The sequence below is a fragment of the Rattus norvegicus genome, chromosome 15, assembly GCF_036323735.1.
Source record: "Rattus norvegicus strain BN/NHsdMcwi chromosome 15, GRCr8, whole genome shotgun sequence".
NCBI lineage: Eukaryota > Metazoa > Chordata > Mammalia > Rodentia > Muridae > Rattus > Rattus norvegicus.
The window spans coordinates 93,565,669-93,589,808 of NC_086033.1; the positions used below are offsets into that span (position 1 = coordinate 93,565,669).

The 24,140-nt window shown below is 38.3% G+C and overlaps 1 long non-coding RNA gene across 1 annotated transcript in view; it reads right to left on the reverse strand.

The window, feature by feature from the left end:
• Positions 1-1,345: 1,345 nt before the first annotated feature.
• Positions 1,346-24,140, reverse strand: part of LOC134482007 (uncharacterized) — a 29,725-nt gene continuing 6,930 nt past the window's right edge. The window contains exon 2 of the long non-coding RNA XR_010058004.1: positions 1,346-1,550. This is a non-coding gene — a long non-coding RNA (uncharacterized LOC134482007). The remainder of the gene's footprint in view (positions 1,551-24,140) is intronic.

The window sequence follows — 24,140 nt, forward strand, 5'->3', positions numbered from 1 at the left end:
GCTGGTAGCCCTGGGTTCTACAAGAAAGCAAGCTGAGCAAGCCAGTGGAAGCAATCCAGTGAATAGCGCTCCTCCATGGCCTCTGCACCAGCTCCTGCCTCCAGGTTTCTGCCCTGTGTGAGGTCCTGATTTCCTTTGGTGATGAACAGTGTGGAAGTGTTAGCTGACTAAACCCTTACCTTTCCCCTCCCCCAATAACATAGCAAATTTATAACAACATAATAACATACCCCATAAAATTAATATAATTATAAACGTCTGAGTTTTATTAAAACAAACAAAAAACTATTATCTTATGATCTAGTCAATGAAATTGGGAGTCAAAAGACTGTTTTTTAAGTTGATATCCATGGAACAGCTTTAATAAACAGGGTATACTGGGATGTATGCATGTTTCTTCAAACTGATCTGGGCTTAAACGTAATTCAATGAACTACATTGCTTAACATGTGCAAAGATTACGTCTAATACACAATAACACCTTATCATTAGAGTGCCTATTTTAATTCAGGATGTATACTAAAAACTTCAGTGAACTACATTCTTTAGGAATACAAAAGCTGCATGACAAATACAGAGGAGAATGTTAGCAACAAACCATTAAAATGAGAACAGGGTCCCCATTGGAGAAGTTAGAGAAAGGATTGAAGGAGCTAAAGGGGCTTGCGACCCCATAAGAACAACAGTACCAACCAATCAGAGCTCTCAGGGACTAAACCACTACCCAAAGAATACACATGGACTGACTCCTGGCTCCAGCTGCATATGTAGCAGAGGAAGGCCATGTTGGGCACCAATGGGAGGAGAAGCCCTTGATCCTGCCAAGGCTGGACCAAACAGTGTAGGGGAATGTCGGAGGGGGGATGGTAAAGGAGGGTGGTTGGGGAGGGGGAACACCCTTATGGTGGAGGGAGATGGGATTAGATAGGGGGTTTATGGACAGGAAACCGGGAAAGAGAATAACATTTGAAATGTAAATAAAAATATCCAATAATAAAAAAAAGCTAAGACTTTCTGTTACATCAATGAAAATTTAGATCTATATTTTCAGTAGGAATGCACAATAGAAGGATATGTAAGGTTTGCAAGAGGGCACAAGAAGATAAGAAAATGCAACTGATAGAAATATGAAAAATCAATGATGTTTACTATTGAAACAGAACTGAGTGTATATGCTAAAATAAATGTCTCAAATAAAATTCTTATGAGGGGCTGATTCTTGGTTTACGGGGGAACAACCAAGAGAAATAAGATCAGTGAATATGATTAGGAAAAGCATTAACATCTAATCTATACCATGTGTTCAGGAATCTACATTGAGGTTAATTATAAATGTTGATAGAAATAAACAATGTGAAACCATGACATTTATTAACAAGATGAAAAAATATATCATGCTAGAACACATAGTTTCAGGGACAGAGGAATGGCTCTGTGGTTAAGAGGATCAGTTGTTCTTGCAGAAGACATAGAATTAGTGCCCAGCACACACGTGGTGGTTCACAACCATTCTCAACTCCATTTCCAAGGACTGTGCTCTCCTGTGGGTTCTGCGGGCGTGAAACACACATAAAGGCAAAATATACATTGAAATAAAATAACTAACTCTGATACAAAAACACTTTGAAAACTGGATTTAATCTAAATACATGGAGAAAGCACTTAGTGAGTTAGATAAACAAAAGACACATATATTTAGTGCAAATTCCTTTTTTTGTTTTTTTCATGACGTTGTAGACCAAACCTGATCTTGTGATCAAGCTTGCTGGAAACGCAGTGATTTTAGTTTAGCAAAACTCTTTTTAATGACAGGTTCTCCTTCTGTGTTTCACTTCTGAACTGCACAATCATGTATTAATGTATGCAGTTATGAAACCATGGACATGCACTGAAAAATATTTGGTGTTGTGGGTGCAATGAAAGTTAAGAAGGAAAATTTAAACTCTTCGGAAATGTATAGTATTATTTACTTTTCACTAAAAAAAAGAGGTAAGAAAACTTGATGTGCTGGAAAAAAATTGAGGTTGATATAAAAATATATATGGCATACTGTAGTTACAGAAATCTTTGAAAGTGGGAAGGTATTTTCTTGATGTTTTATTTTCCCTCAATTATTCAAAATAGAAAGCAAGAATATCAGAATTATGATTTAAAAATCATCTTGAAATCAAAACAGAACTGTAAAATTGATAGATTTAAATTATGAAACACACTTTCATCCGAGTTTTGTGCCTTTTATTTTTAATTGTTCTTTGCCCACCCTGAGATGGGCACTTTTTCCTGCATGTCCATGACTGTTCACAGCAGCACTGTGAATATGGACCTAATGATTATAGCTGGATTTTAATGATTAGGAAAATTCGTATAAATGAAGATCTGCAAATAATTAAAAAATAATTCTTGACTCCAAGAAGCAAACCCAATTTTCATTAACCACAGAGATTGAAGAAACGAACAGAGCAAAGAATGGGCTTAACACAAAGGGCTCTGTGGTTGAGCCTCTTACTTTCCTGGCATTCCATTCAGAAGTGTAGGCAAGCCAGGGCAGCTATACTGGCAGGAAGGAACACCTGAGACCACTGCTTGCCTTGTCTCATACTGCAGTGGGAGGAGTCTCATGAAGTTTCCCTGTGTCTCCTGAGTTTCTCCCTTTGCATCAACGTAGCGTTGACAGGTCACATCTCCTGAGCTTGCTCTAATTGTCACTTAAGCTGCCCTCCTTTAATACTCCGATGCTCCTGTTCAACCTAGAGGAGAAAAAATAGGCACCTCTCTTCTGATTTTCTTCCTCTATTATATGGACAATGACAGAAATAATCATTGAATTTCATTTGCAAGGGGACAAAAGCAAACTTCTGTTGAAGGTCAATAAGTACAGTCAATTTTAATTATCGCTAGGAGGTGTGTGCTTTCAATTCCCTTCATTCAATCAAAAATATTGAATCTTTGCTTTTGAAATACCCGTCAAGGATCTTTCCCCCTTTTCCTCAAAATGCACATGGATCAACTAATAAATTTGTGTTCTTGTGTCTTACTCCTTAAGACATAGATAGATAGATAGATAGATAGATAGATAGATAGATAGGTAGATAGATAGATAACATCCATCATTGATTCACTAATGTTGAATGTATGGCTAAATAAAATTTACTTAGCACACATCTTTGCATTTTTTTAATAAAATCAAGTTCTCCCCCATTTTTTTTTTTAGTAACACAAACAGTAACTGTACTTGGAGGCATTTTAATTTAAAAAAAAAATCAATCATGAAGGAAAACACACACAGATGGGAAAAAAATAGTCCAACTGAGGAGGAAAGGGAAGAATTCATTTAGAGAATGTGCTGAAATAAGCATAAGCCCTTCCGCCCTGAACTGTGCGCATGCTCAGTGAACACTGAAATGCTCCACTCTTCCCTAAACATCCACGGTTATTTTCAAAGGCACTATGAATGTCAGCCTAAAGGTTTTACCTATATTCTAGTTAGTGAGAGAATTTATACAAATATCTATAATAATTATAATTGATTACAACACGTAAAATTTGTCTGCTCTTAAACCTGAAGTTAGGGGATATTCCTGAAAGGCAGCATAGAAACAAACTTGATTGAATATTAGATTCCCATCCTTATTTGCTGCTGTATTCACTGCAAAGTTCACATTAGGAAAATGATATAAGGTCAAATAGAAAATGTCAAACTCTTACTTTGGTGATTTTCATCGATCATATCTTGGACTTTTTCTTTTTTTTTTTTATTAACTTGAGTATTTCTTATATACAATTCGAGTGTTATTCCCTTTCCCAGTTTCCGGGCAAACATCCCCCTCCCCCCTCCCCTTTTTTATGGGTGTTCCCCTCCCCATCCTCCCCCCATTGCCGCCCAGTTCACTGGGGGTTCAGTCTTAGCAGGACCCAGGGCTTCCCCTACCACTTTTCTTAAGTTACACTTTATTAAATGTGCAATGAATCGGCATGAATGCAATTTATTAATCAGCATTTACTTTGATAAGAGAATTCATTAATTCACTAACGCAATGTTTAAAGAGATCTAAGTTCAAAAAAATAAAAAAAGAGATCTAAGTTCTAGACAAATGCAAAAATGAGAACAGTATAAGAGGGTTTTAAAAGCCTACCCAATGTCATGTATAATGATATATTCCTGAATGAGAAGACTAGGAGATGGAAGGATAATGTAATGATTCTATGACCAACTTTGGCAACTTATGGAATTAGAAAATGCTATGAACTACATAAGACCATGTCTTAAAAGAAACTGTCAACAATTCAAAGTCTACACCAATAAAATACAGCTTTTTTATATATCTTTATAAACTGTTTTGTTAGTCTCCTGTAGAGTAGTCAACGTTTTAATTCTCATTTGAGTCAGGGAAATCATAAGATCACATGGAAATCCTTCTTAGAGAGAATAATCTATCAATTATTTTATTTTAGAAAAGTTGGCTATTAGATTTTATCCACTTGTAAAATGTTCATTAGGATTACAAAAATATAACAATCCCAGGGAAATTGTTGCTAATTGTGGGACACTGCAGTTCTTTAAAAGATCTTTTAAAAAAAATCAATATTTAATTAACAGAAAGTGCAGCAGAGTTTTGAATAATCAAATAGAATATGCATTTTACATAATTAAACATTTTATGTTTAAGTATAGATTTTTAAGTGACCATAATTTCACAAAAACATATCTGGCCTTCTGAAATTGTAATGACAATAGAAATATTGCTTTTGTAACAAAAATGCATTAATGAGTGAAGAAAATTAAGCCCTTTTAATCCTTCCCCTTCATATGTAATTTATTATGGACTAATGTAAGATTGCAGTTAGAATTATTGTCTTTTCTGTTAAAAGTTATATTCTCATTATGTTGCATAGAAAACCAGTCCAGTGCTGTCTTCAAAACACTACTGTCCAATGACCTGTAAGAACTGTAGCTGATACTCTCTGTTTTCATAGCACCACAGGCTTGCAACTCAGATTTATTTTCTAACACTATGATCTTGCTTTTTTGAGATAGCCCATAAAACAAGAACGTGCTATGCCTGAACAGCAGTTAGCACAGAAAAATCATGCCTCAGTACCTAACTCAGAACCCAGGAAGCTCCCAGAGACTGTGTCACTAACCAGGAGCATACACTGACTGGTCCAAAAGCCTTGGCACATATGCAGCAGAGGTCTACCTGGTCAGGCCTTAGTGGGAGAAGATGCGCTTAATCCTAGAGAGACTTGAAGCCCAAGGGAAGGGGAAGGCCTGCTGGGGTCAGGAAATCACCCTCTCAGAGGAAAGGAGAGAAGGGACCATGTGGGCGATGACTGGAATGCAAATAAATAATATAATGTAAACTAAAGAAATAGGAACAAAAGTTAGGAAATATCCAGAAGTATTAAGGTTGTTAAAATACCAATATTTATTCTAAAATGCTTCAGCATTGTAAGCTAAAGTCCATATTGTTAGAACTGTATGGACTGTTACTCACACAGCTAGCTAGGTACTGAAATTGGAAACCAGTATGTCTTCCTAGTCAGGACCTTTCTACCCTGAAGGAGGAGCACCCTGTAGTCAATGGTACAAGCCATTTATTAATAAGTTGTTGAATTAAATATTTAAGGCTTCATTTATTGATACATGTAATTTATTGATACAATGTAATGAATGGCTGCACTGACAAAACACAAACTTATTAATTTTTACAATGAATAATAAATGCCTCATCAGCAAAACTAATGGTTGCAAAATAAACCAAGTGGATAAACAGGTACTTATTATCTTTGCACATCTCATTAAAAGTCTGAATTACCTGGCATTCTGTGGCTTAAGACAATACTCTAGAATTGTGACTCTAAATCAACACTAGGCTATTTTTTTATTGAAGGGTGTTAGAAATTCATAGCGTTCTGGCCTCAATCTTGAATATGCTGGAATAGCAGGCATGTACCGTCATTCTCTACTCAAAATTGGCTTCTAAAGCAGATTTCTTCAGAGCATTTATGGTAGTTGGGTGTGAGGAGATAAGTTCTTGCACGGATCACTGCTGAATATGCAAAACGTGGGCATCCTAACTACAGTGGTATCATACAAAGGACAGTACATAATTTTCAGAGGTTATTAGATATAATACATAAATATTTTTGTGCATTTTGGTGAAGAAAATTTGACAACAGCTTCTAGGCTTAGATTCTTTTGCAAGAATATTTTATTTAGGGTTCTTAAGCACTCCAACTATCCTTCTAGCTCACCAAATGAAGATAAGGGAGAAAGATGGTTAATAGGATAAGGGGCTTGTGGAGTTGTTTAGAGTTAGTTTTCTTGGGGGGAGATTCCAAACTAACTTCCTTGTCAGGATACCAGCAACTCAGTCCAAGCGCAAACAATTTCCAAACATGAATCAGTAGCAGTGGCTCCATCCTGCAGAAACCACAAAGCTCCCTCTAATTAGCATGAGTCTGCAGAAGAGGCAAGAACCAGACGGGATACCATGAGAAGTTCTTTGGTGTGATCCTCTCTACCAAGTGAAGACCAGTGAAAGCTGGAGAAGAACAGCCAAGGGTAGGAAGGCTAGTGAAGAAAAGTGAAGCATTGCGGCATGTGTAGGAGTGATTTCTCATTGTTTATGGAGTTCCATTTATACTCTTTCCAAACACCATGTATGCTCAACAGTGTCTGCCCCATTGAAACATCACATGTCCTCTCTTGTGTTTGCTTCAGAAAAACATCCTCTCATGTATCTGTTTCAGCAAAACTTTCACAAGACAGCTTCCAGGAAAACATCATGTGATACAACTCAGTCTTCAAAGACACCAGAAATTTTCACTTCAATAGCCTATGAATATATAAGATTTGTTACTAAAACTAAAACTTCATTTTATACAAACTTAATTGTCCAGGGAACTGGGGTAAAATTCAGTACCACTGAGGAAAAAAAAAAAAAGAAAAACGAAACAAACAAAAAAAAAATTACCTCTACTGACATTCTATTCTGCTCATACGTATCAGTGCCTTGCTCAGCCATTATCCAAGAACCATACTCCTGCAGCAGATCATAATAAACACAGAGGCCCACACCAGATATTACTCAGAGAGTGAGAGACCTTGAAACTTCAAGTGTTAAATGTGATGATTTCATCAAACCCTTTCCCGTAAAACTCAGGGAACCCCAGAGAAGAAAAGGCAGAAAGAGTTTAAGATGGAGAAAGGATTGAGTACAAAAACCCAAGATCCTAAACAAGCATGAACACATCTCATATGAACTCACAGAGTATCGAGTAGCATGCACAGGGTGTCCTCAGTTCTATAGCAAGTCCTCTATGTATGTATATATTGTAATTTTTACTTTAGTGTTTTCAGAGGATTCCAGCATGTGCTAATGCATGGGATTTTTCTTCTCTTTGTCTTGTTCACCTTTACTCTGATAGTTCTTGTTTTATCTCATTATATTTTATTTTGTTATACTGTATGATTATCACTTAGATTCTGATTTTATAAGAAGAGAGAAGAAAGGAGTTGATCTTCAAGGGAGGGGAAGTAGAAAGGAGCTGGCAGAAGTAGAGGGAACCAGGATATATTGTGTAAGAAGAGAGTCTCATTCCAATGAATTAAAACAGGAATGGGAAAATGGGTCCTCCTAGTTGACAGTGGGAGGGAGAAAAGAGAGGGTGTTAAGTGAGACTAATCACAATGAGTGCATACATATAGGAAATTGTCAGAGAACAAACTAGAAAACTAAATGAATAAATGTGGGAAGAAATGAATAACCAAAGGACTAAGAAGATACATCAGCGGGGAAGTATAGTTACTGTAGAATTATAAAGAACCACTCACGTAAAGCTGGACATTATGTCATGTGGTCCTGTTTTGTTTATGCTGTAGAGAACAGAAATAGTAGGGTTTTTGGGCTTTGGGGTTTATCGCCATTAAATGGTCTTGACACAGAGAATAATCTAGACAATATTAGGCCAGAGTGTTGAGAATCTTCCTCTAATCTCCACATATACACTAATACGCACTTGACAACACACATTCTCAAAACTCCTAACATGGAAAATATGACTAAATAAAACATAAACAAGCAAATAAAATCAATCACTATAGTATCATTTCTATGAAGATGGCCAGTAAGAAGAACCCTGGATAAGTAAATTTTTTAAAATATTATCAATGATCTACTTCTTTTTTTTCTTATGAACTTGAGTATTTCTTATATACATTTCGAGTGTTATTCCCTGTCCCGGTTTCCGGGCAAACATCCCCCTAATCCCTCCCCCTCCCCTTCTTTATGGGTGTTCCCCTTCCCACCCTCCCCCCATTGCCGCCCTCCCCCCAACAATCTAGTTCACTGGGGGTTCAGTCTTAGCAGGACCCAGAGCTTCCTCTTCCACTGGTGCTCTTACTAGGATATTCATTGCTACCTATGAGGTCAGAGTCCAGGGTCAGTCCATGTATAGTCTTTAGGTAGTGGCTTAGTCCCTGGAAGCTCTGCTCTCTTGGCATTGTTGTACATATGGGGTCTCGAGCCCCTTCAAGCTCTTCCAGTTCTTTCTCTGATTCCTTCAACGGGGGTCCTATTCTCAGTTCAGTGGTTTGCTGCTGGCATTCGCCTCTGTATTTGCTGTATTCTGGCTGTGTCTCTCAGGAGCGATCTACATCCGGCTCCTGTCGGTCTGCATTTCTTTGCTTCATCCATCTTGTCTAATTGGGTGGCTGTATATGTATGGGCCACATGTGGGGCAGGCTCTGAATGGGTGTTCCTTCTGTGTCTGTTTTAATCTTTGCCTCTCTCTTCCCTGCCAAGGGTATTCTTGTTCCCCTTTTAAAGAAGGAGTGAAGCATTCACATTTTGATCATCCATCTTGAGTTTCGTTTGTTCTAGGCATCTAGGGTAATTCAAGCATTTGGGCTAATAGCCCCTTATCAATGAGTGCATACCATGTATGTCTTTCTGTGATTGGGTTACCTCACTTAGGATGATATTTTCCAGTTCCAACCATTTGCCTACGAATTTCATAAAGCCGTTGTTTTTGATAGCTGAGTAATATTCCATTGTGTAGATGTACCACATTTTCTGTATCCATTCCTCTGTTGAAGGGCATCTGGGTTCCTTCCAGCTTCTGGCTATTATAAATAAGGCTGCTATGGACATAGTGGAGCACGTGACTTTTTTATATGTTGGGGCATCTTTTGGGTATATGCCCAAGAGAGGTATAGCTGGATCCTCAGGCAGTTCAATGTCCAATTTTCTGAGGAACCTCCAGACTGATTTCCAGAATGGTTGTACCAGTCTGCAATCCCACCAACAATGGAGGACTGTTCCTCTTTCTCCACATCCTCGCCAGCATTTGCTGTCCCCTGAGTTTTTGATCTTAGCCATTCTCACTGGTGTGAGGTGAAATCTCAGGGTTGTTTTGATTTGCATTTCCCTTATGACTAAAGATGTTGAACATTTCTTTAGGTGTTTCTCAGCCATTCAGCATTCCTCAGCTGTGAATTCTTTGTTTAGCTCTGAACCCCATTTTTAATAGGGTTATTTGTCTCCCTGCGGTCTAACTTCTTGAGTTCTTTGTATATTTTGGATATAAGGCCTCTATCTGTTGTAGGATTGGTAAAGATCTTTTCCCAATCTGTTGGTTGCCGTTTTGTCCTAACCACAATGATATACTTCTTGCTTATGTAGGTTGATTGGTGGTTCATTACTAATTATACTCTCGGCTTCATTACAGCCTTAATAGTTTCTAAATAGTGTGCAAAAGATTTGTGCCTGCTTACTGCTTTTATCCACTCCATTTCAAGATCCATAGTCCTTTTAGACTCCATATCATGTTTCAGAAACTAAATCCTATAGTGCATTCTAATGTTGCCAGTGGATGGCGTATTGAAAGAAAAATGGACAGTGGCTCGATTTCAAACAATCAACTTTAAAGTTTTCCAGTGGGAAATAATGAAAACACTGATTAAATAAAATCAACAGAAATATTTTAGGAAATGTCTATGCATTAAATATTAATATTATATACTAATGTAATAGAAATAATACGAAATCAAATCAAGTGCAAAGATACTGGAGGATTACAGTCTGAGATATCCTTTTATAGTACTCCAGAGATGAAAGAGCTTATTTCCTAAGTGAAGGTGATATCTGTTTTTAATAAAGGCATATACTCATTTTCTCCTTCATGTCTCCCTTCCTATAATATACCTAGTTTTAATCACATGCATAAGCGATATCATGATATAGGGAATTCCTCATAAACATTTACTTTGAGATTCAGTTTCCGTTATGTTGCATACATCCAATCTTTTTCAAGCCAGATTTTTTTTCTTGTTTTTTAAAGAAACAGGAGTGCAAGATTGAATCAAGTTTTTCTATTTTTGTTGATGTCCTAGGCAAGAAGAAATCCATTCTATTTTTCAGAGAAGTGTAGCTCTGCAGAAATGTGTGCGATTTTGCTAGATATGTTGTTCAGAAATGTGTGTGTGTGTGTGTGTGTGTTTGTGTGTGTGTGTGTGTGAGTGTGTTTATGCATAGCCTATGAATATGAAGGAAAAGGCTGCTGTCTTAGGGTTTTACTGCTTTGAACAGACACCATGACCAATGCAAGTTTTATAAAGGATAACACTTAATTGGGGCTGGCTTACAAGTTCAGAGGTTCAGTCTGTTATCATCAAGGCAGGAGCATGGCAGCATCCAGGCAGGCATGGTGCAGGAGGAGCTGAGAGGTCTACATCTTCACCAGAAGGAAGACAGCAAAAGACTGAGCACGTTAGGCAGCTAGAAGGAGGGTTTACAAGCCCACCCCCACCCCCACAGTGACACACTTCCTCCAACAAGGCCACACCTTCTAATAGTGTCACGCCCTGGGCCAAGCATATGCAAACCATCACATTGCACTCGCTGGCTTATTTAAACACACGCGTCTATGGAGGCCAAACCTAAACATATCATAATAAAAGAGTACATTTAGTTCAACGTCTAAAATCCATAGTCTATAGCAGTATTAACAATGTTAAAAGTCCAAAGTTCAAAGTCTCTTCTGAGATCCATCCAACCACTTAACTGTAATCCCCGAATTAAGACAGGCAACCAACTGGGCAACTTCACACTCCGCCATCTCCATGTCTGATGTCAAAGTGGTCTTCAGCTTTTCAACTCCTTTGTCATCTTTGTTGACTGCAGCAAACTTCTTTCTCCTGAGCTGGTTCCACTCTCTGTTAGCAGCTTTCCTCAGCGGATAGCCAGTGGCTCTGACATCTTAAACATTTTGGGGTCTACAAGGCAGCTTCAATGTTACAATTTCTTGTTTTAATGTCTGGGACTCACATATGATCTTCTGGGATCCTCCAAAGGGCTGGCTTCACTTCTCCAGCTCTGCTCTTTGTAGCACTCTAACCTTAGGTCGATGACTCTACTGCCACTGCTACTCTTGGTGATCAGCCCATGCTACTGGCATCTCCAATATGCTGGCATCTTCCAATGCTACTACGCTTTATCAATAGCCTCTCATAGGCTCTTTTCATGGTACCAAGCCTCAAATCCTTTGCATGCTCCTTCAGTGCTGGCTGTCTACTACAACTGAGGCTGCACTTTCACCAATGGCCTTCCATGGCCTCTCACAGTGCCCAGCCTCAGATGCTCTTCATGACTCCTTCAAAACCAGTACCACCTGGGTGACTCTTAAACATGAGCAAGTACAGCTGCAGCATGAGGTACAACCTTGACTATCTCTGGAGCACACCTTCTTTGTGCTCTCAGAAAACACTTCCCTGAAGATTAGTCCTCGGTGCAGCTGATTATGTGATATGAATTCATTTTCAGTAGTGAGGTAACATTCGGAAGGAGTCGCAGATTGCTACACAATTTCCTATACTTATCTCAGTGAAAAACCTCTATTGAAATCTCTGATTACAAGTAATATATGTTCTTCTTTACGGATGGTACGTAACATCAGGTTATAACCACAAGTATTTTTCTGGGAGGCATTGATTCAAGACTGATCATTTTCATATTCTTACTTTTTGTGCTATAGATAAAAATCATTGGACTAAAAATAATATTGTTAGCTTATAATGTAAACAAACTTTTTTTTTAACGAAGGGTATCTATATTGAAAAGACTCCATCTAACTATTACCCTAATTTGTGCTTTATAAGATAGTCTTTCTGGGACATTTGGTTCTGGGATTTATTATTATAATAAAAAGTATTGTCTTCAAAGGGGATAATACTAATATAGAAGATGTGTTCTCACTATTATATTTTTACTACACACTGAATTTATTTTCTGTCCTACCTCAACAATTCTAGACTGTGGTCTCATTTAATCATAACCAAAATTCAATATGCTGACTTTTTCCTTTGTTGAGTTTATTTGAGCTTCAAGGACTTGAAAATTTCTTCTTATTTTCAGCTCACAATCAATTTTTATGCAACATCAATTAACCTTTGGTCAATGTTTTTTAAGTCCTTTATTCATCATTTCTCAATGACGTCAACAAGCTACATTTTTTTTCTTACATGTAAGAAAAATGCAAAGTTATAAAGCAGATTTTTTTAGTTCAGCTCTGTTTTGAATTGGCTCATCTTATTTTTGTTACTGTTTTTATTTTAAAATAAATTAGTTACAGATGAAGCAATGCTACTATAACAGTGTCAAGCTAACCACTTCCTAAGCCATATATTTGCTTTTTCATGGAAAAAAAATGTACTGTAGTTTAACATTGGATTTTCTTGAGTTGTTTAAATGCATTTAAATTGTAACATGTGTTTCCTTTACCTGATAACTTTTGCCTCCAGCTGATGTAAACCATGTATCTACATATGCCAGCAATGTGAAAGGGTGGGTAGATTTAGAGATCCTGGAAGAAGAAAGTCATCATAAAGACAAACTAAGGCTATGTCTTCACTTCCTGGGGTATCAGATGATCACTGAGGCAAAACAAAAAATGCCTGACATACTCTAGCAGACCTCAGTTTTCCAGGCATTGTCCCTGCAGGAGTGAGTAAGTAACCTCAACAAATTTCCATTCATGCAGAGAGGCTGTTTCAGAATGAAACAGTCCAGGAAGCAGAAGAGACGCTGTCTTAAAGCAGTAAATGAAGGATACTAACCAGCGGCAGGCCAGAACCTTACAGAAAAAAAAAAAGAAGAAGAAGTAAACCTAAAGATATAAAATTGTATCAGGTTCTTACAGAATGGAAATGACACCAAGAAGTGGCTGGGAAATGGAATCAACATACATGAAGCAAACCCTGGAAAGAAAGCCAACAAGAGGAAATAGCAGAATTAAGAAGAAGAGGATAAGTATCTCCTGATAGTACATTATAGAAATGTACTTGCTCTCAATGTGGCATATACATGGTTTCTCCACCATGTGACCCAGTCTGTGGGACATGCGGAAAATCACAGGAACAAACATTTCTGGCTCATTTCAGCACAGCTCATGTGCCACTCATATCAGGAAGCCTCCCCTAGTCCTAAGATGGGTGCTAAACGTTTTCTTACAGAATATAGGGTTTCCCCCATTTTTATTTGAGTGCTTATTACTAGGAATTCATCCATCTATTTAAATACAAGTTTCTCACATGATGATATATAGTCCTGGAGGCTAAATTGTACGCGTCAGGAGCTTCATACATTTTAAATGAAGAGCACACGAGGTTTGAGAAGAGAAGGAGAAGAGAGGAGGAGTGTTGCCTTGAGTTCAAATTCTCCTTCATATAGACTATGGGGTCTTCCCTGAGACTATTAGTGAATGACATAATCTCTCCTAATTATTAAGATAAAAAGAAACCAAAAAAAGAAAGCAAAAAGGAAAGCAAACCTAACACCAAAACCAAAACAACAACCACTACGACAAAAACCCACTTTACAGAACTGCTCAGAAAGGGAAGAAAGTGAAATTGTGAAAACAATTTTAAATGACCAGCAGTACATAGCTGTAATTAAACATAACTTCATTCTAATATACATTCCAAGAACATTCTTCACTTAGTTATCTAAGTTATTTGAGGAGAATATTTCTAGCTTCTCTCTATAAATCTACAAGCCAGAATGATCTATAGTACAACTCAGCATTCCATTGGCTCGGAAAATGGAAGCGAACTTAACTCTTCTAAGGGGAAAGTTATTTCATCATAGTGAAAATGGAGTTATGATTCCCCAAGATTAAACTACAGTGTTTGGTAAGCACAAAATAGTTCCTCAAACCTCTGAAGTCAATTCTTACATTTTTAGAGATCATGTAAATGTATTTTGAGGTTAAAAAAAATAACTGACTTGGTTTAAAATGAAATGCTTGTGGGACAGACATCATTTCTCATTAGCAGACTGTAAGTTCTCTCCATCCTGGCTGTAAGTTATTTGTGTGCACAGCAGTTACAGAATGTTTAGTCCTCTCCTCCACTCGACACGCTCTTACCAGATATCTGAAATATGAAAATGGGCCAAGTGTTTTCCAAAGCTCTGAGCATGTACAGTGTAAATGAAAGCCTAATGATCAAAAGGAGTTTTAAAAAAATACCAATTATGACAGGACTACACAAAATGATACGTGCAAAGTTGAGACTGAGGGAGTGATATTGTGACAAAGATCTGAGTTTTACGTAAGAGAAATAAGAGGGTTTTCCAGAGGGCTCTTTCGGGTTTAGTCACCAGCAGGAAACTAGAAAGCCCGTAAAAAGCTAATGCTTACACAGTCCCTGTTCCAGGAAAACTGTGGCATGAAAGAAAAATAGCGAAATAAGGAAAAGAGAAAAAAGTGCTAAGGCATCTGGTTGAGCATATTTCAATATAATCTGCTTTAATTACCGAATTACAGCTAATTACCAAGTGACTCTTGCCTAATGTAATTCTCCCACGTAGCACTGCTCCTGCTCAGTTATTTATGAATAATTAGACTATGTAGAGGTGTGAGAATAAATATCAAAACAATTCTATGCCATTTCTTATTCAGGCACCATCTGGACTTCCAAACATTTAATATATAAAGGAAGTTAATAAATGAGATTAAAACAGCAACTTAGTGATTCACTAGTTGTAATAACTAGGGATAAATGTATGTATTAACATGATGTTTCTTAATTAGGTACATTAATCCATGCAGTTGTCATCAGGGATGAAAAACTCCAAGAAGCTTTCCTCGTATATCAGAGGAAACAACTGAAAAAATAGATTTTATATTTATTACTCGAAAATCTATAACCATAAGTATTTCATACCCAGAGCATTTTTTCCCCTGATTTCAAAATGTCTGCTTTCAGAGTACAAGAATGATTGGTTTACTGTCAAAAGAATGGCGATTGACTTAAAATAAAGTAATAGAGAAAGTGCAAAAAGCATTCATTGGTATGAAATGTAGGTTTGGCTTAGCTCTTACCTAGCATCTAGTGTGTGTTTGAATCTTATCTCTAGCCTCAGACACAGAAAACCAAAATGGGTAATCACTGGAAAATATCTGATCTCATGCCTTACCCTTAGTCCTGGTAGCCTTGACTAACCCAGAAAAGTACGTAACAGCATCTGATTTTACTACACTTTGCATCAGTCTCAACGCAACATATTTCCGTTCTACACCTCAGCTCAGGGTGTGCATTATAACACTTCCCAAACATTTTCCCTTAACAATGATTTAAGAACTAGGATGCTAATTTTCATTAAACATTATTTTGCAATGTTTGTAAAGAGCATTGTTTGATAAGAACAGTTTCATAAAATAACGTATTTTTACAATAGTCCCTTTTCGCTTCTGCTCCCTTTGTTTTCTCTGTTCCCATGTCTGGTTTGTATTTTTCATTTTTCTCAAATTAATTTTTCTATTTTTATCAAGTAAGTAACATGAATTATGATTCATGATGTTATGTTCTAAATCAGTCCAGAACCCTGGATTAAGAGAACCACAGTATAAGTGCATTTGTGAGTATCACAGTAACTTTTCTAGTGATCTGAAGAGACATCACAACCAAGGGAATGCATGGAAGACATAGGACTTAGTTTTTGAACATTAGCTCCCATGATTGTCATAGATTGGAGTGTAACAACAGAGGAACAATGCACATGGCAGAAGCTGGGAGTTCATGTTTAATCTACAAACTGGGAATGTCTGGTACAACTAGGCTTCACTAATACCCTATCATAGATTTTCTTCATAGTGCCAAAACTCAACCCCTTTATATGACCTCTTCAGTCCTGGGCTGTAAAGTAACTGGGGCTGTGTGCTCACCAATGTTCTCCCATGGTCTCTCAGTGCCAAGCTTCAGCTGCACTTCATGACATCTTCATGCCTTCAAAATCACAACCTGGGTGGGGGTGACTCATACATTACGAATACAGCCTCAGCACTAGGTAAAACCTTGGTTCTTTCTGTGACACAGTTTCTTTGTGCTCTCAGAAAAACACTTATCACAAGATTTCATCTCAGAGATACTGGTCTCTTCTTTTTTTTTTTTTTTTTTATTAACTTGAGTATTTCTTATTTACATTTCAAATGTTATTCCCTTTCCCGGTTTCCGGGCAAACATCCCCCTAATCCCTCCCCCTCCCCTTCTTTATGGGTTTTCCCCTCCCCACCCTCCCCCCATTGCCACCCTCCCCCCAACAATCACGTTCACTGGGGGTTCAGTCTTAGCAGGACCCAGGGCTTCCCCTTCCACTGGTGCTCTTACTAGGATATTCATTGCTACCTATGAGGTCAGAGTCTGGTCTCTTCTTAGTCACCACTAATTTCTTATTCTTAGCTCCAGCTAGCCAGCATTAATTATGCCAGTGGAACCCTTCTATTATGGAATCTTAAGTGAGAGCCACTAGGCCAAAGCTGCTGAAATCTGCTGCTTCCTGGGGCTTAAATATGTTCCCCTGTTTTTGCTTTTTTTTTTAATTGGATAATTTATGTATTTACATTTCTAATGTTATCCCCTTTCCCTGCTACCACCTCTCTCATACTCCCTGCCCCTACTTCTATGAGGATGCTTTCTTTCCCATCCACTCACTCCTTCCTCAACAGTCTGGCATTCTTTTAGAAGGGGAAACAAGCCTTCACCAGACAAGGGCTTCTCCTCCTATTGATGCCAGACAATACCATCCTCTGCTACTTATGCAGCTGGAGCCATGGGTCCTCCCATGTGTACTCTTTGGTTGGTGGTTTAGTCCCTGGGAGCTCTTGGGGTGTGGGGGTCTGGTTGATTGATATTGTTGTTCTTCCTATGGTGTTGCAAACATCTTCAGCTCCTAAATCCTTTCTCTAACTCCTCCATTGGGGTCCCATATTCAATCTGATGGTTAGGTGCAAGCATTTTAATCTGTGTCAGTATAGGATGGCAGAGCTTCTCAGGAGACATCCATATCAGGCTCCTGTCAGCAAGCATTTCTTGGCATCAGCAATAATGACTGAGCTTGGTGGCTGTATATGGAATGGATCCCCGTGTGGAACAGTCTCTGGATGGCCATTTCTTCAGTCTCTACTCTTTGTCTCTGTATTTACTGCCTTTAGTATTTTGTTCTCCTTTCTAAAAAGGATTGAAGCATCCACACTTTGGTCTTCCTTCTTCTTGAGTTTCATATGGTTTGTGAATTGTATCTTGTGTATCCCGAGCTTTTGGGCTAATATCCACTTATCAGTGAGTGTTTACCACATGATTGTGTTACTTTACTCGGGATGATATTTTCTAGTTCCATCCATTTGCCTATGAATATCATAAAGTCATTGTTTTTGATGGCTGAGTAGTACTCCATTGCGTAGATGTACCACATTTTCTGTATCCATTCCTCTGTTGAAGGACATCTGAGTTCTTTCCAGCTTCTGGCTATTATAAATAAGGCTGCTATGAACATAGTGGAGTACGTGTCTTTTTTATATGTTGGGGCATCTTTTGAGTATATGTACAGGAGTGTTATAGCTGGGTACTCAGGTGTTGCTATGTCCAATTTTCTGAGGAACCTCCAGACTGATTTCCAGAATGGTTGTACCAACTTTTACTCCCACCAACAATGGAGGAGTGTTCCTCTATCTCCAAATCCTTGTCAGCATCTACTGTCACCTGTGTTTTTTATCTTGGACATTCTGACTGGTGTGAGGAATCTCAGGATTGTTTTGATTTTCATTTCCCTGATGACTAAGGATATTGAATATTTCTTTAGGTGCCATTTAATATTCCTCAGTTGAGAATTCCTTGTTTAGCTCTGTACTCCATTTTTTTTCTTTTTGAAAATTATTGTTTAATATAGTTTTTACGGGTGAATGCACAGATTACAGGCAAAATTCTCTCTTTTTTTTGTACTCCATTTTTTTTAAGGGAGGGCCCCCTTGTTCTATTACATTATCATCAGCTTTCTGTTGTTCAATCCCTTCAGTGCCTAAGCTTGGCTGTCCTGGAACTTGCTCTGTAGACTGACTTTGAACTCAGAAATCTGAATGCCTGTCTCCTAAATCTTGGATTAAAGGTGTGGTCCACTGTTAGGTTTTTTTGTTTTTTGTTTTTTTGTTTTTTTTTTCCTAGAATTAACTCACTCTTAGCCTGGCCTTTAACTCAGAGATCTGTTTGGCTATATCTCCTGGGATTAAAGACTTATACTACCATACCTGGGCCTAAATTTAGTTGGGTGGGAACTTGTCCCAAGGTCATTGCTCCCTATTCAATTTAATGTCCTTGAACACAGAATTCAGTTATAGTTCATTTCCTGGTACCCCTTTAATATCATATATTTCATATTTTTCCTTTCTGAACTTGCTATGCTTCTTTAAAATACTCACTAGACTTATCCAATGAACAAAGTCTCTGCTCAGCTTCTTTGAGATTTGTCAGTGTAATTAATATAAATCTCTTTATGTGAGTTTCAGCTAGACTCTTCATATAAGGACAAAAAGCAACTGTATTCTTCACCAATATCCCACAAAAACAGTCTGTAGGCCACATATTGAAATCCTCCACTGAAACCCCTTGGTCCAGGTCTGTACAATTCAACTTACAGTAATAAGTCTTCCGTATTCCTAGTAGGATAGCCCATTAAGCCCCATTTAAATAATTCCACTATTTTGCAAGCTCAAGGCCCGAAAAATCCACATTCTTCCAAACAGAAGCATGGTCAAGCCTATCACAGCAATACTAGACTACCAGGTACCATTCTCTCTCTTAGTTACGATTTTACTGATGTGAACAGACACCATGACCAGGGAAAGTCTTTTTTTTTTTTTTTTTTTATTAACTTGAGTATTTCTTATATACATTTCGAGTGTTATTCCCTTTCCCAGTTTCCGGGCAAACATTCCCCTCCCCCTCCCCTTCTTTATGGGTGTTCCCCTCCCCATCCTCCCCTCATTGCCGCCCTCCCCCCAACAGTCTAGTTCACTGGGGGTTCAGTCTTAGCAGGACCCATGGCTTCCCCTTCCACTGGTGCTCTTACTAGGATATTCATTGCTACCTATGAGGTCAGAGTCCAGGGTCAGTCCATGTATAGTCTTTGGGTAGTGGCTTAGTCCCTGGAAGCTCTGGTTGCTTGGCATTGTTGTACATATGGGGTCTCGAGCCCCTTCAAGCTCTTCCAGTTCTTTCTCTGATTCCTTCAACAGGGGTCCTATTCTCAGTTCAGTGGTTTGCTGCTGGCATTCGCCTCTGTGTTTGCTCTATTCTGGCTGTGTCTCTCAGGAGCGATCTACATCCGGCTCCTGTCGGTCTGCACTTCTTTGCTTCATCCATCTTGTCTAATTGGGTGGCTGTATATGTATGGGCCACATGTGGCGCAGGCTCTGAAGGTGTTCCTTCAGTCTCTGTTTTAATCTTTGCCTCTCTATTCCCTGCCAAGGGTATTCTTGTTCCCCTTTTAAAGGAGGAGTGAGGGGCTGGGGATTTAGCTCAGTGGTAGAGCACTTACCTAGGAAGCCTAAGGTCCTGGGTTCGGTCCCCAGCTCCAAAAAAAAAGAACAAAAAAAAAAAAAAGAAGGAGTGAAGCATTCACATTTTGATAATCCGTCGTGAGTTTCATTTGTTCTAGGCATCTAGGGTAATTCAAGCATTTGGGCTAATAGCCACTTATCAATGAGTGCATACCATGTGTGTCTTTCTGTGATTGGGTTAGCTCACTCAGGATGATATTTTCCAGTTCCAACCATTTGGCCACAAATTTCATAAAGTCATTGTTTTTGATAGCTGATTATATTCCATTGTGTAGATGTACCACATTTTCTGTATCCATTCCTCTGTTGAAGGGCATCTGGGTTCTTTCCAGCTTCTGGCTATTAAAAATAAGGCTGCGATGAACATAGTGGAGCAGGTGTCTTTTTTATATGTTGGGGTATCTTGTGGGTATATGCCCAAGAGAGGTATAGCTGGATCCTCAGGCAGTTCAATGTCCAATTTTCTGAGGAACCTCCAGACTGATTTCCAGGATGGTTGTATCAGTCTGCCACCCCACCAACAATGGAGGAGTGTTCCTCTTTCTCCACATTCTCTCCAGCATCTGCTGTCACCTGAGTTTTTGATCTTAGCCATTCTCACTGCTGTGAGGTGAAATCTCAGGGTTGTTTTGATTTGCATTTCCCTTATGACTAAAGATGTTGAACATTTCTTTAGGTGTTTCTCTGCTATTCGGCATTCCTCAGCTGTGAATTCTTTGTTTAGCTCTGAACCCCATTTTTTAATAGGGTTATTTGTCTCCCTGCGGTCTAACTTCTTGAGTTCTTTTTATATTTTGGATATAAGGCCTCTATCTGTTGTAGGATTGGTAAAGACCTTTTCCCAATCTGATGGTTGCCGTTTTGTCCTAACCACAGTGTCCTTTGCCTTACAGAAGCTTTACAGTTTTATGAGATCCCATTTGTTGATTCTTGATCTTAGAGCATAAGCCATTGGTGTTTTGTTCAGGAAATTTCCTCAGTGCCCATGTGTTCGAGATGCTTCCCCACTTTTTCTTCTATTAGTTTGAGTGTGTCTGGTTTGATGTGGAGGTCCTTGATCCACTTGGACTTAAGCTTTGTACAGGGTGATGAGCATGGATCGATCTGCATTCTTCTACATGCTGACCTCTAGTTGAACCAGCACCACTTGCTGAAAATGCTATCTTTTTTCCATTGGATGGTTTTGGCTCCTTTGTCAAAAATCAAGTGGCCATAGGTGTGTGGGTTCATTTCTGGGTCTTCAATTCTATTCCATTGGTCTATCTGTCTGTCTCTGTACCAATACCATGCAGTTTTTATCACTATTGCTCTGTAATACTGCTTGAGTTCAGGGATAGTGATTCCCCCTGAAGTCCTTTTATTGTTGAGGATAGCTTTAGCTATCCTGGGTTTTTTGTTATTCCAGATGAATTTGCAAATTGTTCTGTCTAACTCTTTGAAGAATTGGATTGGTATTTTGATGGGGATTGCATTGAATCTGTAGATTGCTTTTGGTAAAATGGCCATTTTTACTATATTAATCCTGCCAATCCATGAGCATGGGAGATCTTTCCATCTTCTGAGGTCTTCTTCAATTTCTTTCTTCAGTGTCTTGAAGTTCTTATTGTACAAATCTTTTACTTGCTTGGTTAAAGTCACACCGAGGTACTTTATATTATTTGGGTCTATTATGAAGGGTGTCGTTTCCCTAATTTCTTTCTTGGCTTGTTTCTCTTTTGTGTAGAGGAAGGCTAGTGATTTATTTGAGTTAATTTTATAACAGGCCACTTTGCTTAAGTTGTCCATCAGCTTTAGTAGTTCTCTGGTGGAACTTTTGGGATCACTTTAATATACTATCACATCATCTGCAAATAGTGATATTTTGACTTCTTCTTTTCCGATCTGTATCCCCTTGACCTCCTTTTGTTGTCTGATTGCTCAGGCTAGAACTTCAAGAACTATAATGAATAAGTAGGGAGAGAGTGGGCAGCCTTGTCTAGTCCCTGATTTTAGTGGAATTGCTTCAAGTTTCTCTCCATTTGGTTTAATGTTAGCAACTGGTTTGCTGCATATGGCGTTTAATATGTTTAGGTATGGGTTTGAATTCCTATTCTTTCCAGGACTTTTATCATGAAGGGGTGTTGAATTTTGTCAAATGCGTTCTCAGAATCTAATGAAATGATCATGTGGTTTTGTTCTTTCAGTTTGTTTATATAATGAATCACGTTGATGGTTTTTTGTATATTAAACCATCCCTGCATGCCTGGGATGAAACCTACTTAATCATGGTGGATGATTGTTTTAATGTGCTCTTGGATTCGGTTTGCCAGAATTTTATTGAGTACTTTTGCGTCGATATTCATAAAGGAAATTGGTCTGAAGTTCTCTTTTTTTGTTGGGTCTTTGTGTGGTTTAGGTATAAGAGTAATTGTGGCTTCATAGAAGGAATTCAGTAGTGCTCCATCTATTTCAATTTTGTGGAATAGTTTGGATAATATTGGTATGAGGTCTTCTATGAAGGTCTGATAGATTTCTGCACTAAACCCGTCTGGACCTGGGCTCTTTTTGGTTGGGAGACATTTAATGACTGCTTCTATTTCCTTAGGAGTTATGGGGTTTTTTAACTGGTTTATCTGTTCCTGATTTAACTTCGGTACCTGGTATCTAGGAAATTTTCCATTTCCTGCAGATTTTCAAGTTTTGTTGAATATAGGTTTTTATAGTACGATCTGATGAGTTTTTGAATTTCCTCTGAATCTGTAGTTATGTCTCCCTTTTCATTTCTGATTTTGTTAATTTGGACGCACTCTCTGTGTCCTCTCATTAGTCTGGCTAAGGGTTTATCTATCTGTTGATTCTTTCTATGGTCCTTTTTGTTTCTACTTGGTTGATATCCGCTCTGAGTTTGATTATTTCCTGCCTTCTACTCCTCCTGGGTGTATTTGCTTCTTTTTGTTCTAGAGCTTTTAGGTGTGCTGTCAAGCTGCTGACATATGCTCTTTCCTGTTTCTTTCTGCAGGCACTCAGCGCTATGAGTTTTCCTCTTAGCACAGCTTTCATTGTGTCCCATAAGTTTGGGTATGTTGTACCTTCATTTTCATTAAATTCTAAAAAGTCTTTAATTTCATTCTTTATTTCTTCCTTGACCAGGTTATCATTGAGTACAGCATTGTTCAATTTCCACGTATATGTGAGCATTCTTCCCTTATTGTTATTGAAGACCAGTTTTAGGCCGTGGTGGTCCGATAGCACGCATGGGATTATTTCTATCTATCTGTACATTTTGAGGCCCATTTTTTGACCAATTATATGGTCAATTTTGGAGAAAGTACCATGAGGAGCTGAGAAGAAGGTATATCCTTTTGCTTTAGGATAGAATGTTCTATAAATATCTGTTAAGTCCATTTGGCTCATGACTTCTCTTAGTCTGTCTACATCTCTGTTTAATTTCTGTTTCCATGATCTGTCCATTGATGAGAGTGGGGTGTTGAAATCTCCTACTATTATTGTGTTAGGTGCAATGTGTGTTTTGAGCTTTAGTAAGGCTTCTTTTACATATGTAGGTGCCCTTGTATTTGGAGCATAGATATTTAGTATTGAGAGTTCATCTTGGTGGATTTTTCCTTTGATGAATATGAAGTGTCCTTCCTTAATTTTTTTGATGACTTTTAGTTGAAAATTGATTTTATTTGATATTGGAATGGCTACTCCAGCTTGCTTCTTCTGACCATTTGCTTGGAAAGTTGTTTTCCAGCCTTTCACTCTGAGGTAATGTCTGTCTTTGTCTCTGAGGTATGTTTCCTGTAGGCAGCAGAATGCAGGGTCCTCGTTGCGTATCCAGTTTGTTAATCTATGTCTTTTTATTGGGGAGTTGAGGCCATTGATGTTGAGAGATATTAAGGAATAGTGATTATTGCTTCCTGTTATATTCATATTTGGATGTGAGGTTATGTTTGTGTGCTTTTCTTCTCATTGTTTTGTTGCCAAGACGACTAGTTTCTTGCTTCTTCTAGGGTATAGCTTGCCTCCTTATGTTGGGCTTTACCATTTATTATCCTTTGTAGTGCTGGATTTGTGGAAAGATATTGTGTATATTTGGTTTTGTCATGGAATATCTTGGTTTCTCCATCTATGTTAATTGAGAGTTTGCAGGATACAGTAACCTGTGCTGGCATTTGTGTTCTTTTAGGGTCTGTATGACATCAGTCCAGGATCTTCTCGCCTTCATAGTTTCTGGTGAAAAGTCTGGTGTGATTCTGATAGGTCTG